Raw genomic sequence first — 16155 nt, forward strand, 5'->3', positions numbered from 1 at the left:
TGTGCCACTACTTGAAAGATCGATGTGATATTCTGATTTTGTTGTAAAATGAAAACATGGTGAGGGGCTGTCACAAGCTTCTGAATCAGCCAGATTCTTTTTAGAAGCAGAAGACAGCTCTTGGCTCAGGTAGGCAATTCTCCCACACGTGCCTTTGCCAAAACAGAATGTGTATGTCAGGGCTTTTTTGCTGTTGTTTTTTCCTCCAGATGGTGTAACGAGGGATAGACTGCTTGTCACTTGCCAAGGGTTATATAATGTGGCAAAATGAAATCCCAATGCACAGTTTTGAAGACAGCATATCCATATCAATCACTCTCATCAGGTCCTTGCACTTCTCGCTTGTAGGGTCAAGCCTCTGTCATCAGGCCAACCATATTAACAAGTTCCATCCAAATGTTTTGAGAGTGATGAAATTCGGTATGTTTTCACTCCAAACATTGGTCAAAGTGTCCACCATTAGGATGGTAAGAGCCAATATGCAGCTGATCCTTTTTAGTTCTGTACCTCAAAGCTAAGCCACTACATTCCTCAGGTCGGCTTTGGTTTTGCTTTGGATCTGCCTGTGATTTTTCTCTAGTGTACAATTTACTTCCGTGGTTGCAATTAAATCATTTATTACCTTTTGAAAAATATTTTGGCTTTGAGATTTCCCAGGAAACTTTAAAAAATAACTTCTTGCATCTAAATGAAGGTATATAATAAATAGTGATAAAAGTGAGGTAAGGTAGATCACCAAATTTTCTAATTAGAGAGTGAGTAGTTTTTCTCTGGATTCTTATCTGAGTCTTCTTCCTGTTGACACTTGTCTTCAAACTAAACCTGGTATATACTGCACCTTCTCTAGTAACAAAATGGCAGCATGATTCACCTTCTCGTTCTCAGGATTTTGAGAATGATTAAACACATCTAGGGAAAAAGTTAGCCCCTGGGAGTGGCATGTATACACAATGTATTCACTGTAATCTAGAAAGCTTCCAATATGAAGGGGTTCAGAGATAAAAAAAAATGTTGGCGCAAGTCAATCATCTCACTCATCTTCGAGCTTTAACTTGTTCAACATAAACACATTTTGTTGCAGGGACTAGCCAGACAAAATGGTGGTGACTTGAAATTAGTGTACTGAATTTATGACAATAAAAGCAATTTCAGTATGGTGATACAGTGTCTTTTTAATAAACTACTACAAATGTCCTTGCCGTGTAGAAGGACAGAGCAGGATATTCAATATCGTATAATATTTTTTAGATATTTCAAAATGACAGTTTGTACGAAAAACACATGTAAGAATATTACTTTGCCATGAGCTACAAAAAATGGCAAACATCCTCCAAAACAACAAGAACTGTTTTTTAGAGTAATCTGACAAGCTAAATGACAGTAGGATTACTAATTTAGGATGTCTGGAAGGAGAAGAGATGAGATTTCCAACATCTTAGTGATATGAGAACAGACAAAATATATAGACTTTTTTTTTTAGGTTCCCTATATGCTGTTTTAGGACCACCAAAAGGATTTTCTGCCTCAGACAACACCAAATTATTATCTTGGCTGGCAGGAAACAACCTGTAAATTATGGTTGTATCTGACACACATGGAAGAAAAACCATCAGATTGTATCATATGTGAAAAATGATTTCTCAGTTGCCTTGGTCAAGTAACTAAAAGTTTAGACATATCATCTTTTAATTTGAGGAATGATGAAACCAGCGGTGACAGGAACAAAACTGCAAGTTTCTAAAAGTAGATATATTGAATTGAGAGGTAGGTCATTTGCCAGCCACCCCTGTAGATAAAATAAAAAGGAAGACAAAAAAGTTTGCTTTGGATCACAAAGCCAGAGACTGCAGCACACGCTTTTGTATTCTGACATCTACCCTCTGCCTGTACACCTCTGGAGACACCAAAGAAAGTCTTAAAATTTCAGCACACGCCAGCATTTCAAGTTCTGGAGGGAGAGAGAGACTGCAGAGAGTTGTCTTTATACAGCTGACATCTGTAGCCTTGAATACCATTCATAAAGTAGGCCTCTATCACAGAACAGTGCCCCCAGGCATCTGCTGTTTAATAACTGCCCTTCAGAGGGAATGGGCAATCTTCCATAGGATGGATTATGCATTTTACAGTCCTCATAGGAAACCACTCCAAAAAATAGGTACTAGAACAATTAAATCATCTCTGCTGGTGTCATCACCACTGGGTAAAACTATCAAACACGTTCTCTCTCATCCTGAACCTTTCATTCTTTGCCAAATGATGAGGCAGCTTTGGTGGGAGGGGAGGACGTTGGTTCCTCTGCTCCCTGGGTGAGGTTTACTGGTGAGGACACCCTCAGGCAGACTTCTGCGGCGGGGCTGGCTGTGTGCAGCTGCAGCATGAGGTCAGAGATGAGACCTGGATGTAGCAAAGCCATCTCTGCACTCCCTTCCTCCCGTCTCCCTCCCACAGGCTGTATCTCACCAAGCCAAAATGTGCCAGCGCCACAGGAGCAAAGTGACGGGGGGACGGGGTCTCTGCTAGTCCTTCCCACCCGAGAAATCCCACTGCACCCAGGGGGAAATGGAGGTGTGGATGAGGGGGCGTTCAGAGAGCTGAGCACCAATCTTTAAGTCTCTGAAAACCTGTGCGCAGAAGTGAAGTTACTTTATCAGTACTTTTCAGAAGTTGTTTAGCTGTAACTTTTTCTGATACATGCAGAAAAGTAATATAGCAGGGCATTTCAATTCTGCCTTTCTTTTCCATTTGGCAGTTGATCTTGAGTGCCTGCATAGCCTATTAAATTCATTTTGTTATAGCTTTACTATTGACATTTGAGATTAAATGCCAGGGAATGAAAGAAAAAAAAATTAGCACTATGACTTTGTGTTTCAATACAACTTTGTCAAGACCAGAAGACTGTAACAACCTGCTGTAGTTTATTTCAATCATTTCTTTCTTCCTAGGAAAAATACTTTTGATTAGCACATCTACTATCCCTTTATTACAAGTTTTATACAAAATTTGGCCATCTAAATGCAACTGAATTTAATGGGAGTGTGACTGCTTGGCGGTGTCTCGTTTCCAATTGCAGTGCTTGCATATCCCCTTTCATCCAACAAGCTATGAAGCAGGATACCCGTTCCATGGAAGCAGCGGTGAATGCTGGTGCCACCACACTGCCCAGCTTAGCTCCAAAGTGCAATGCAGCGGAGAAGAGAGTAAGCATGTTAAGGATGACAGTGTTGAGTTCCTCTCCATCTTTAAATTCAATGGCTGGTCAGTGTAGCAGTTTTAGCACAACGATTGTGACCAGGTTTCAGAAGTCAATAATGACTTTAGCTGCTACAGGTTTAGGGTAGCAGCAATGTGAACACAGGTAGTGTTATGTTTTGGCATGCTTCCATGAAACCAAATGTTCCCGTCCTGTGTCTCACTTTTAGAAGTGATAGAGCACACACACGTGCAGTTAAACTTTTTCAGGGGGTTTCACAGCCTGGGAAAGTCCTAAACTTTCAAGGGCAATGAATGGTATAAGAGGTGCTCAGTGAGGTGTTCATATTAATTGTGACTGCATGCAGCCTAATAATACACTTTCTGCGCTCCTGCCTGATGGACGCTTTTTCTTGATGTCCAGTGGATATTAAGTAATTTAATGACTTGATGAGCAAGAGTAAAGTGATTGCAGAAGTACTCTCAGCCAGCTAACACTGGGTATGTAGCTTATTTGCTGCTCTGCATTCTGTCAGGCATCACATCTGGGAGGAGTTCTTAGATTTACAATAGACGCCTGGTAATATCACCTGGAGTTTTCTTCATCTGCCCTTAACAGATGCATCTTGAATTGAGTGTTATAGCACAGACTTTGCCCAAACAATGCAGCTGTTTGTATCTTGGTGCACAGGAAAAGACCTTCAGGGAACAAAACTAGCCCAGGTATCTCATTGCTGAGATCCGCTAGATGGACCCGGAGTTTGCATGCAGCTTAGAGTGCAGTGCTTACTCAGAGGCTAATGAAAGGGTTTTTGGCAAGGACCGTGGCTGTCTTTCTTCTTGATTTTGTGAGATTTTTTTGATTGCAGTCTGTCTGGACCTTGCTGTGTAAATAGCATTTACACAACCAATGTTGTCAGAGGTTAGCTGAGGAGAGATTCTTCTTTTCTGCTGCTGGTTCTTCTCTCAGCTCTAAGATCATGTGCACATATGGATACAGTTCCAAGATACAGCCTTGACATTTAAAGATATAAATGAGTTGCGTCTCAAACGTCTTGTGCTGCTGGCATGCTATCATCTCTGTTTTCTCTCTACTGGGATGAGTCTCTGGATGTTTGCAAGCTCTGGGTTGCTTAGTGTCCTCCTTAAGGGCACATAGAATGGTATTAAATACTTCTGAATTGTCTGCACAGTAAGTTTCTAGTATGTTTTCAGGCCTGTTGTGATATTAGTTATTTTTGTCAGCATGTGTTTTGAATAGAGCCTGGACTGGTATGTTAGATACAGTCCTAAGAAATACAGCTTTTTACTATGGCCCCTGCGTTGCCTCATGGAAGGCTAGTTAACCACTGGACATCTGCAGCTCCCTACCAGCAGTGACTGCAAGGCCGCAGACTCCAAATGTGAGAAGTGCAGCCTGTCTCCTCTGGAAAGGCTAATTTACCAAAGTCCTTTGAAAGTCCTGTCGATGCCTGGTTTTCTGCCTCGTGTGCCTATAATTGGCCTGGGCAGTGCATGCCTGTTTGTATCCCACAACACACAATGCTTTATTTCTCTGGCAAAAGTTATGCTGTTTAACTGATAAATGGTTCGATACTGACAGACTAGATTTAGCAGTGGCAGCTCTTGGATTTTAAGAAGATGCAGAACACTGACTTTGTGAATGTAGCATCTGGCTATTCCAATTTTAACATATGATCCATTTAAAGAGCCATTCAGGCTTCTGGGATTTCAAATACCAGACGGGAATTTTATATTCCTTGTATATGGTATCATATCTTGTAAATATTAAAATAAGCAGTGGCTAAGACAAAGAGGACCCGCACTTTTCAACTCACCATTGACTATACATTCTTTTACATTACTACCTAATGGTCATTGTCACCTCCGTCACATCACCATGTCCAGCATGTCTGCGTGTTGCTGCTATAAAATATTTTTTTAGAAGCAAGATGCTGTCTTCTTAATTTATTGGCACTATGGTAGCAGCTAAACTTTACAACAAATGGTAGCAAGGAACTGGACTGCACCTAGGTAAAGATTCTCATGTCCTCAAGCATTTTAATATGAACACCATTATTTTCAAAGTAAATAAGACCTTTAGAGTCCTTACTCTGCATTAGAAAAAGATCAATGTTAAAATTAAGCAGACCTCAAACCACAAACAAAATTGTAGAAATCCTGATGGTGGACTTCTGATGCTCCTGCATACAAGTCCACTCTGTTTTGTGCTTTGCTATCTGTCGTGATTTACTTGCAGCACATAAATGAGAGAAAGTAGTCAAAATAAAGTCACAATCAAATTCTCCCAAATGTCAATTAAGCTAGAGCAGCCACTGCACATACAGCTTTGTATCCTTTGTATCAACTGCTACATCTAGTCTGCACTGGGAAGGAAAGTAGTCTGTTTCTGATGAAATGACTCTATAAGATGGATGGTGTTAGTAATGGAGATGTTGAGGCAGATGTAAAAGTAGATGTCTAGAGTCTAATATAACTCATTAGATAGTTGCAATAGCTGTTGATCAGTGCAACTTTCATTTTGGGGGGGGGGGGCTTTAGCTAAAAATCTGCATCTGATTTAATGAGGATATTGTTTAAAGTGATGGAAAAATTAATGATTGGAATTTAGAAAGGAATGGAACCCCAGTAGCCATGTAAATTCAGATCTGAATATCTTTAGATGTGAAAGTGGTTTTTTTTTTTTTTTTTAATTACATTTTTAAGGTTTGAAATACTTAAATATATCTTATTTTTGATTTCTGCGCATGACTAGGAATGTAAGCACTGAATATCTGGACAAAGAGTGCCTGTTCACTTGAGATTTACAGCTCACTATTGCAGTCTCAAAAATTAAGATGCTCATCTGAACTCTAAACCTTTAAATATTTGCTTTTGTTTTCTAATAGATGGGAACATTCCTTTGAAAATACCAAATCACACAAGCTGCATAACTAGACCTGAATTGCCTGTATAATGAACAGTAATCTAGGAGAACTGTCTGACTGTAATCCCTGTTTCTCATGATAAATATTCCGTAGTCATTAAGTTATTGTAGTATGATACAGTTAAGCAATTAAAAATGAAACCCTTGTTATCTGACATTTTCAAATTGTGGTTTTGATGGACAATATGAAAACAGGAATAATGAAAGAAATTTTATATTTCTCCCATTTCACTGACCTTCATCTTTATTTCTAAGTCTTCTGCTCAAATATCAAAAGATCTAATGTAATAAAGGATGACAGGAAGCATATCTGACAAAACTCTCTCTTAAGTCTTGTTGAATAAAACATTCACTGCAAATGCTTCTTAGTGCCAGCAGGTTAGCATTAAAAGTGTAATGATTTTAAAGCAAGCCTAAACACCTCAGCTGTCTCAAATGACAGCTCTAGATTTTAAAATTAAGATCTGAGATAAAGTTACAGCTGAAGTTATCAAAAGAAATGTACCCAGCAGTTGTCTAATGCACACTCTCATGGCAATGCTATTTGTCTATCAGAAAATCACCTGCGTCAGTGACCTAACACTGATGATGCTGGCATACACTGTGTAAAGCTGAAGGTCTGATCATATCGTCAGTCACATCGCCGGGGTTCCTGCCCTTCCATTTTATACAAAAAGTTCTCTTTCCAAATTTCTCTAGCACTGTTGGAGGGACTGTCTTTTCTGAACTTGGAACGAACAGTTGCTTCCAATCACTTGAAAAAAAAAAAGCAAAACAGAAAAAAACAGCCTATAAAAGCTATTTTATTTTGCTTGTTTGTTTTCAGTTATAACCATGCTAAGTATTGAAAATAATGAAGTCTTATATTTTAGCAAAGCTGTTCTGGACAATGTTCTCAAAACCACACATACACATCGAAGCCTAATGGAAGAACATAAATTGCAGGCAGTTATTTGGAAATATCAGTGCTCACTTCCTCTGTGAGGTGTGGGTACCAGGTTTGTAAAACCGTGGACTCAGTACAAGTGGAAGCTGACCTCTGTTGTGAGCTAGTCAGCGCATTTATACTTGTGTGTGCATGTGCACATAGGATACAAAGTCCTTTGCACTATTTTTCTAGCATTCTCCAGCCTCCCAAAAGCCGCAACACCAGGGCACATTGTCTCCTTCAGCCTCTGGTGTTACGGCTACAGAATCCTTTGTCTGTGTTTTATGTAATATGTTAGATTGCTTTAGATTGCTGTGAATATTTTTCCAAACTGAATGGAGGAATACAGATTTTTTTATGCCATCTCCAAGCACTTACAATGCAGGACTGTGATACGGGCTCCTTGCCATTGTTTGTTGCTCAGGCAGCATTCTCAAACAAGGAGGATCAGGGTCACTGGAATGAGAATGAAGGTCTCTTCGTCACCTTACTTGCTTCAGGTTTCTCTTGGAAAAGTTGTCTTTCAGGGTATTATTTTTCCTCCAGTTTTCTAAAAGGCATATCAATTAAACTTGGAAATTTGGATGTAGACTTCAAATATCTATGTTTAAAAATGTTAAGTCAAATTCAGTTGTTGAGCAACTCTGACCCAAAGTGTTTTTTGTTTGATGGTATCAAAGGTTCAAAATAAAATAAGCAGAACATTGCTTAAGTTGATAGATTTAGATTTAGAATTCTTTTAAAACTTCAAAAGATGTGTCATTTTACTCTTAAAAGCTCTGGTGTCAGGTAATTATCTTAAAGTTGGGCAATTTCTTATTCAAAGACATTTCTGGTCTCATTATCCTTATGCTGACACAACTCCCATTGGAATCATTCTGAACTCTACTTCTGTGACTAGTGGGGGTTTGAAAGAGATGCTGAGATTTCCAGGAAGCTCATTGTTCCATTTCTTATGTTTTGCTCTATCTTCCATTCCACTCCTCCTTTCTTGTGGCAGACCTACTGCCCAGCTTTCTTTTGTTCTAAAAATCTATTTGTTCTTTTTAAGAGAACAAAACTAGAGGGGGGAAAAATCTCCTTATCAAAGGAAGTGAATATTTGTGACTCAGGGAAGACTTCCTTTAAAAAGTTCCTTGAAAAAACTGCAATAAAATAAGACTGAAAATATATTTTGGGTGGCTTGCGGTGTACAAATCTCTGCATTTTGACCCAATCTGTTTCAAGCAAGTCTGTTAACAAGAATGTAATTTGTTTGATATTTACGTTGGTATAAGACAGCAGGGAAGTTAACTAGATACTGAGTCTATTCAAATTATAATTTCTCCTCACAGTAGATCATACAGCGAAATCATTTTTCCAGAGATCTCTCTCCCTGCCTCCTACCAACCCACTGTTTCTTGCCACTGTCCTCATCAGAAACTTCTTACAGAACACAGTTTACCAAATAAACCAGACATTAGCCATTAAATAGATGCAAAACCACTACAAGAAGTGCTTCCTATCATGAAGAATCCCTGGCTCATATACACATGATTTCCATGGTGAAATACACTTCATCCAGTACATTAGAGGTCCCTGGGACAACTCTTTAGAGAAAATGAAAGAACCCTTTTCACAGAGTTAATTCGTTCAATTATGTGAGAAAAGACAAGACTGAATAGTTATTAGAATACAGATTAATCTCTAACCTCATCCTTACATGGAAGATGAGCCTAGAAAACCAATTTCTCAGCATTCTTAGATACAAATCATGTATTCAATAGATACGTTTAAAAAAAATTTTAAGGCATGTGCAGTTTTCTCCGTTAGACACCTTCAGTGTTGCAAAGACAATAATTAGTTGCTTATCTGTTGAGCTTATCCCACAGGAGCTAATCATCTTCCTTTTTGCTGACATTCCCTTCTTCTCCAAAGGTGCTTTTTTCTTTCAAAAATTTTAAGTGATTACCATAATTAATTTAAAGATAGAGATTTGTTTGCAAGCTGTCCTTAGCCTGAAGTCTGTGGTTTCTTTTTCAGGCCTTGCTGGTGTTGCTTACTTAAAACCATGTCTGTTTTATTGTCTGCTATTTAATACCCTCTCACAAATATGTTACCTCTCCCTACAAACAGAAGCTTACTTAGAAAATTCATTAATTAGTTCTCATTATCCTTCCTACCTTAAATATTTTTATCTCCATTTCTAGTTTTATGTAACTTGCTTTGCTTTGCATTGCAGGTTGGTTTTGTTTGTTTGTTTTCATTAGTCTAAGCTTTCCAGTTCAGGGATATAACCTGATTTAATAGGATCTCATTTTATGCAGTACTGACAGGATATAAACAACAGAAATAATTGTCCATGAATGCTTATTAGTGCAAGTATATCTTGACTGGTTATTTAGAGCATTTTATTTCAAATTTCTCATTTTGATCTAAAATTTCTCTCCATATTAGACACTTACTTATTCAACTTTTGAAGTGAAGCACTGAAAGTTTTGACGCTGCCAGTGGGTCAAGGAGAGATGCGTCACCAGCTAAAAGCCAGACTGATCATTTTTAGTTGCTACTGGCTACTAATTTGATGAACCTCATGTAGGAAAGAAGTAAAAGGACATTTGTTTAATGTCGCCTAGCTTGCAGATGTCCTCGCCATGTATGAACAGAGAACTGACATTTCTGTTGTCAAGCTTAAGCTTAGAATCTCAAATTTGTGGTAGTTTGATACAAATGATTGTGTGAACTTTACGAAGATGATGAAGGAGAAAAAAAGTTCTACCCTTCACCAGAACATTAATGACAGACCAGATGACACGTCTTTCATAGAAAAAAATAAGATTAAGCACTTTGAAAGCCAAGGCATTTCAATAGAAGTGAAATTGAGCCTTTCAGAACAGACTATCCAATCACCTCACATAGCAAGCAAATCACTCTGCTGAGTGATTTTATAATGCAGAATGTTTTTGGAGTGCTATTGCAAACTTTGTATCATCCTCAAGTACAAACCACCATACACTTGCTATAGAAATGACCCTATTAGGGACAGCTGTACAACATAGACTGTCAAATAAAGCAGTACAAATTCTGTGCAGTAGCTGTGCTTTTTAAACCTTTCAATTTCATGAAATATACTTCTCTAATGATGCTCATGTTGTTATTCCAATAATAGATTACATCCAATCACTTGAGGATTTTAAAGCTAGTCTGGAAAAGCATCGGGAATGGTAATGTATCATGCATTTGCAGTCAGCTGTACTAAGTGAGCTGACAGGCTTTCCCTCCTTCTACAGTCTTTTGGGTCACTTTTACCATTCAGCCACAAACTTGGAAAGAGAGATGCCAGGCAGTTCAGTGCTCTTCTCACAAGCGTGCCGGTGATGATTGCACTCTCTGACAGTAGCTACTGTCCTCCAGTTCAGGGACGGGCAGTTTTGAAGGGTGGGGAGAAAGGAGGCTATGGGTATGTTTTTAATTGTTTTTACTTTAGAGCTCGTTAGTAAGAAAGTGTCATTGCTTGTCAGAAAACATACCTATGTCTTTTTTTTGAGGGGTGGTGATAGTGAGAGGGGGAGTATTGGGAGGTGAAGGTTTCAATCCTTGGAGAGTTATGGAAGCTTTAGGGTATGTTTGTCATTTTTTGAGGGTATATTCCTCAAACAAACCTGGGCTTCCTCTGATTCCTCCTCATGGCCAGCCACAGCCATGTGGCTCTAACGCGCAGTGTGTACAGGGAAAGCTTATGTCTGCCAGCAAAAGGCTCTTTTGCCTTCACCAGCTGAGGCTGTGCCTGTCAGTTGACTCACTCTTACTGTGACCCGCTTTATTCCTCTGATTCTGTGTGAGGAAAATGGGCCTAAATTCTTCCAGTATTATCTAAAGCATTTTGAATGATTGTTTCCCATTATTATTGGAGCCTTACTTATCAGCTCTTCATAATCCTCTACAAACATGGTTTAATAGAAAGCATAGGGAAGAGAACAAAGTAATCTAAATCTCCGTGTGGCTTTGCATCAGTATGTAGTATAGGCAAAGGACAAAACCCCCAAAGCTGCGGATGCCCAGTCGCAGGGCTGACGTGCTGTGAGGACAGCACCATGCTTTCTCAGGGCTGGGCGAGGAGTGGGTGAAGTGGATGCAGGCACAGGCATGCCCTCAGGGCATGGGCTGGGGCCTTGCTGCCGGTAGGGTCTGAAAGTTGATGGCAGGCCTACCGGCTGCAGCAGGGAGCGGCTGACTGAGGTGGTTTGGCACACAGCAGCTATTTGTTGCACTGGCAGAGACCCCGGCCATGGTGGCCTTGTCTGCGTGCTTGAGTGAAGCAGTTTTAAAATGATCTTTATTTCCTACTGCAAACGGACAGAGGGGGTAACTGCCTTTGAATGTGATTCTCACTCCCAGGGCTGCCGAAGCTGTGGGAAGGGAAGGGGAGCGAGGATGTGAAAATTCAAGCTCTAAAGATTCCCTGCAGAGCCTGAAACGGTTTTATCCTTTCACTGGAGCTGGAGCAAGCTTTATTTTCAGTCATTATTTAGTGTCCTAGCATTTGCTTTGAAACACTGCTTTGTGGGTAGGTTATATAGCATGGCTCTGTATGTTCTCTCTCCATAAGAAATGTTTCCAAAAAAGGCCCTTAAATTTCCCTTTACATCACTTGATTTAAATTAAACAGTGGAACCACGACATGCCGTAACCATCCTCTAACCTAAAGCACAGCAGTATGGTAGTTTATTATTATTTTTCATTAACTTGATAGTTTGGAGTACCAAATGGAAATGTTTACAAATGAGACACAGTAAAGCAGAACGCAGTTATATGCAATGTACTTTTACTGCTCCTTTGAACAAATTTATCTTTATGCTCTAATACAATAGGATCAGCCTGACCTCTCACTTCAAAATGTTGTCATTGTATCATAAATAGTGAATATAATGTTCTATATACATACCATAACTGCAGTTAGACTTGTTCTCATGCTGCCTTGTTTCACTGAAGTCAATGAGGTTACACGGTTAACTGAGAGCAAAATGTACTCTTTCCATTTAGACTAAAATGGCAAATTATAGCTCTGATTGCTTCTGGGAACACAGTGAAAGTCACAATAAAATTAAATTATAATTTATGCATTGACCTGAAATAAGAAACTTTGAGCTCTCAGGAGTTTTCCAGAAAATTGCAACTACTAGTGTTGAAATTCTGGGCCTGTTTCTTCACTGCATCTTCACCACCTCATTACAGCTCATTACAGAACTTGAGATCTGATACTACTTCTCATACAAGAGGAAAGCATTTTTTTTTTTTGTCAAATGAACAAAGTAAAGTGTGTGGGACTCATTTTTACCAGAGAGAATTAAAAAAAAAAAAAAAGGTGAAGAGGAAAATTACTTTTGTAATACTTTTTTTTTTTTTAAGCAAAACTAACATTTCATAGTAAAATACCAGAACAATGACATTATCATCATCACCATCACTATCTTAACTCTGAATGAGGATGATTCTTATTTACACAAGTTAGTATGTCACATACAAGCCAGCTGCCTTAGATGAACATATAGGACTTTTTTTTTTTTTTTAATGTTCATTCTACGCTAATACAGTATGACCTCACAGAAAAAAATGGAAGACTATTTCCTCAGATTTTAACACCTTATCTGAGTGTTATAAATAACCTACATGTAAGTTTTAAAGCCCAGCTTCTGAGGAATTTAATTTTTTTTATTATTTTATTTTTTATTTTTTAAGTACAGAGTGCCAGCAGCAGTTGTGGTTTATCAGGCACTCAGAAGAATGGACTAGTCTCTTAGCCTCACTGGACCTGTCTGCCCTGGGCCACAGCTGGATCCCAAACTATCACTGAATTTTTAATTTAATTGGGCAAGTGCTGCATCCCTCACCAGGACAGCGGACAAACATCTTTATGATAAAGTGAAGCGTCCAGTCTCTAAGAAGTGCTTGGCGGTAGTATGGAGCTGTGCAGCCTCTAAGGGACAGGCAATGCTCTGGGGCACATGTGGGGTATAGCAAGTGGGAGACGTGGTGAGATGATGATTTTGTGCATATCTCAGAAATTCAGAGGATTTGGTCTAAGACATAATTTAGGGTAAAACAAACTGAGAGGAAGATGGATTGATGTTGTGTGGAAAGTCACTGGTATAAATATTGATTCTGAATAGAAAGGCATGATTATCTCCATCTGTTCAGCTTTATGTAGTAAAAAAACCCACAATAATCTGGTTTTAGGTATCAGTATATTTCTGCAGAAGTGGACATTATGCATAGAAAAACTTTGGACAGAGAATCTGCACTGAGTTACCCCTCCATGAGCAACTATGGCTCATATCACACTGATGGACCTGTCAGTGAGTAGGTGCATTGCATTGCCCCAAGTTTTGCATACACAAAAAGTGGAACACAGAACCCCTTGGCTCTGATCACTTTCTACTGTACACAGAAGCTGTATGGGCCTTTCTGAATGCATGCTAAATACACATTTTTATTCTGGCAACTTCCTTTCTTCCAGAGAGTCACAGAGCAACCAAATGCCCCCAGCTACTTCTCTGCTTTTCACCTCACAGAGAGCAAATGTAGTCTGGTTAAATGGATCAAAGGGAAAATGGAGCTTGGCCACAAGAAAAACAAGTTCTATAATTGATTGGGTCAAGAGGAGCTCAGGGACACCTGCTTAGATGAAAACAGTATGACATTCACAAAAGAGACAGGAAGTCTGATCTAATACTGCTAAAACAACTCAGGAGCTTAAGAGATGCAAGTTAAAACTAAGGTTAGAGTCAAGTGTGAATAGCTGAAGCTGTGGAAGGCCAACCTTTGCGTGCTAAGGGCCACCTTCATTCTCAGCCAAGTAGATAGGCTAGACCACTACATTTACCTGTGAAACCTCCCTGATGCAACCAAGTTCTGTGTTCCTCTGGCTGGCTTTCTTAGCTGACACCTCCACCCACCTGGCAGACTCAGGTCACATCAGGCTCCTGGACTATCTGTTGGCCATCATTACTTGAAAAGTGTGTGAATTTGCAAGAACATGCGAAGCAACAACAATAAAACCAGCCTCATCCTTCTAAACATTAGAAATGCAGGAAATCATGTCTTAAAGTTGCAATTTTCAGGGAAACCTCTTACATTCTCTCAGCTGCATCTGCAAATGTAGCTGAATAATATACTCTTGACACACTAAGAGTGCTGCTGATGCTATAAGGAAAAATCTGAAACTGCCTGTAATGTTACCATGCCTGTAATACCAAGTATGGCCTTTATGTCCCTCCTCCCCATACTAATGTTTTTATGATTTTGTACAAGTGCTCAGATTCAAGCCCCCAGTAGGATTCTCCTGGCAGGCAGAAATCGATGCAGCTGCCTCTTGCAGTTGCTGGTAAACAGGTAGTATTGGTCACAGGACACCGGCAGGGGAGCTGTGTGAATGGTGAGTTATACTCCCATTTATGACCTCTTGGGAGAACCACAGACATCTGGAACAAATTAGAGCAAATGGCTTTAATGAGTTCAAGATATAGAGTAGAAAGTCAGTGCCCACCAAACAGTGGTATAGCTGGAGGGAAACCTCAGTGATGCCAGTTCCCAAGGTGTCAGCAGCCTCAGCTTTCCTCTAAATGATAGCTGCTTTGCACAATAGTAAATTAGTAAGACAAGGGGTGGGAGAACTAGCCATAACCATCCCAGCTTGTAAACTGTGCGGGTGTGAGAGAGAGTAAAGGATTATTAGCCTGTGCCTGTTAGTTACATGTGGGTGGGAAAGCGACATGATTCACTGAACCTATGGCTGTGTAACACATTTGTGAGTGAATGTTTATGAATGTGCATATAGAGAGAACTATATAAGCATATATAAATATGATTAGTTGTGTTTCAATGTTACACTTTACCTTGAATTTTGAAATTATTTTTTTCTAACCAGGATTTCATTGAGCAAGCAGAAAATCCTCTTTTTTAGGATAGCATGAGATTATTACAACAGTTTTCTCAGAACAAATCTCCAGAAACCAATCTTGACCTTATTTTCCAAACTTTGGTCAAAATAAAACTGAAGCACTTGACAGCTACATATTAAATGACAACTTTGCACAATAATTTTCCAATGAATTTTTCCTAATTGGCTATGACTATATATGTACCTTCAGGTTATTTGTGTTTTTCTGTTATTATTTGCATTTTCCATTTAAGTGTTACAAACAAACTAATAGTGTTTCATACGTTGCTCTCATCACAGAAAATTTATGCTTTATTTTTGTGAAGGTGTTAATTCTCTTACTCTCCACGTTTTTAGTGGGCCTGCAGGAAAGAATAGTTCTGGTTTTGATTTATTTCAAAATGAGCTTGCTGAGGGCTGGATTCAATAATATAATCCATTTGTCTTAAGCACTGCAAAGGCTCATGCCAAAGCCCTGAAAATCAATTTTTGAGAGACAGAGAGAAGTTGCATAGCTGTGCAGAGGTTTTAGCAGTTCAGGACTGTGAGGATGTTTTTTTTTCTTGAACTGTTCTCTAAATGATTATAGATTTTGTTTGTTTGTTTTAATAGGATGCTATCAAGTATTTAAGGCTCTAAATATGGACCCTGTCGGCAGAAAAATGTGGAAGATGTTTATAAGCCCAAATAGGAATATGTTTCTGAATTTAAAATAAAATCAGCCTGAATAGGAATATGTTTCTGAATTTAAAATAAAATCTGATCAAAGCAGATTGGTTAGAATTTAAGATCTCTCCGATTGAGCTGGAAATAAAACCTAAACTGGGATGTGACATTAACTTAAAATAGTTTAATGCTGTGCTTCTCTGCTGACAAAATGCAAAATACGAATGGCATTGCTGTCAAAAAAAGTAAATCTGGAACTAAATTTAGGGATAATCTGAAAAGGCTGATAGCACAGCATGCATGCAAAGATTAAAAAAAAAAAGTGGGGGGGACAAAGAGATATTTTTGTCTCGGTGGCATTGCCTTGACCTCAGGCAATGCTGGCCCCCCTCCGGCAAGGCTCCTCAGGGTCGCCTCTGCCCCCACACAGGGACCCCCCAAGGCTGAGGCCTTGCCACCCAACCCGGTGGGAGCTGTGTGCCGGCCCGCTGGCCAATCAGAGCGCAG

At 39.3% G+C, this 16155-nt stretch overlaps 1 protein-coding gene across 26 annotated transcripts in view; it reads right to left on the minus strand.

Moving 5' to 3' along the window:
* Positions 1-16155, minus strand: part of B3GALT1 (beta-1,3-galactosyltransferase 1) — a 199990-nt gene that overhangs the window by 18384 nt on the left and 165451 nt on the right. For 7 of the 26 annotated variants that reach the window (XR_007708478.1, XR_004781807.2, XM_035566698.2 and 4 more), the window contains one exon: positions 7443-7520. The exons of 11 other annotated variants lie outside the window; for them this stretch is intronic. The gene's annotated coding sequence lies outside the window, so the exon portion shown is untranslated. Of the gene's footprint in view, positions 1-1219; positions 1787-6063; positions 6891-7442; positions 7615-12443; positions 14525-16155 lie in introns of those variants that run through there. 8 more of the 26 variants (XR_007708476.1, XR_007708475.1, XR_004781808.2 and 5 more) reach the window with 6 other exon arrangements.

Source organism: Cygnus atratus, chromosome 6, assembly GCF_013377495.2.
Source record: "Cygnus atratus isolate AKBS03 ecotype Queensland, Australia chromosome 6, CAtr_DNAZoo_HiC_assembly, whole genome shotgun sequence".
Taxonomy (NCBI): domain Eukaryota; kingdom Metazoa; phylum Chordata; class Aves; order Anseriformes; family Anatidae; genus Cygnus; species Cygnus atratus.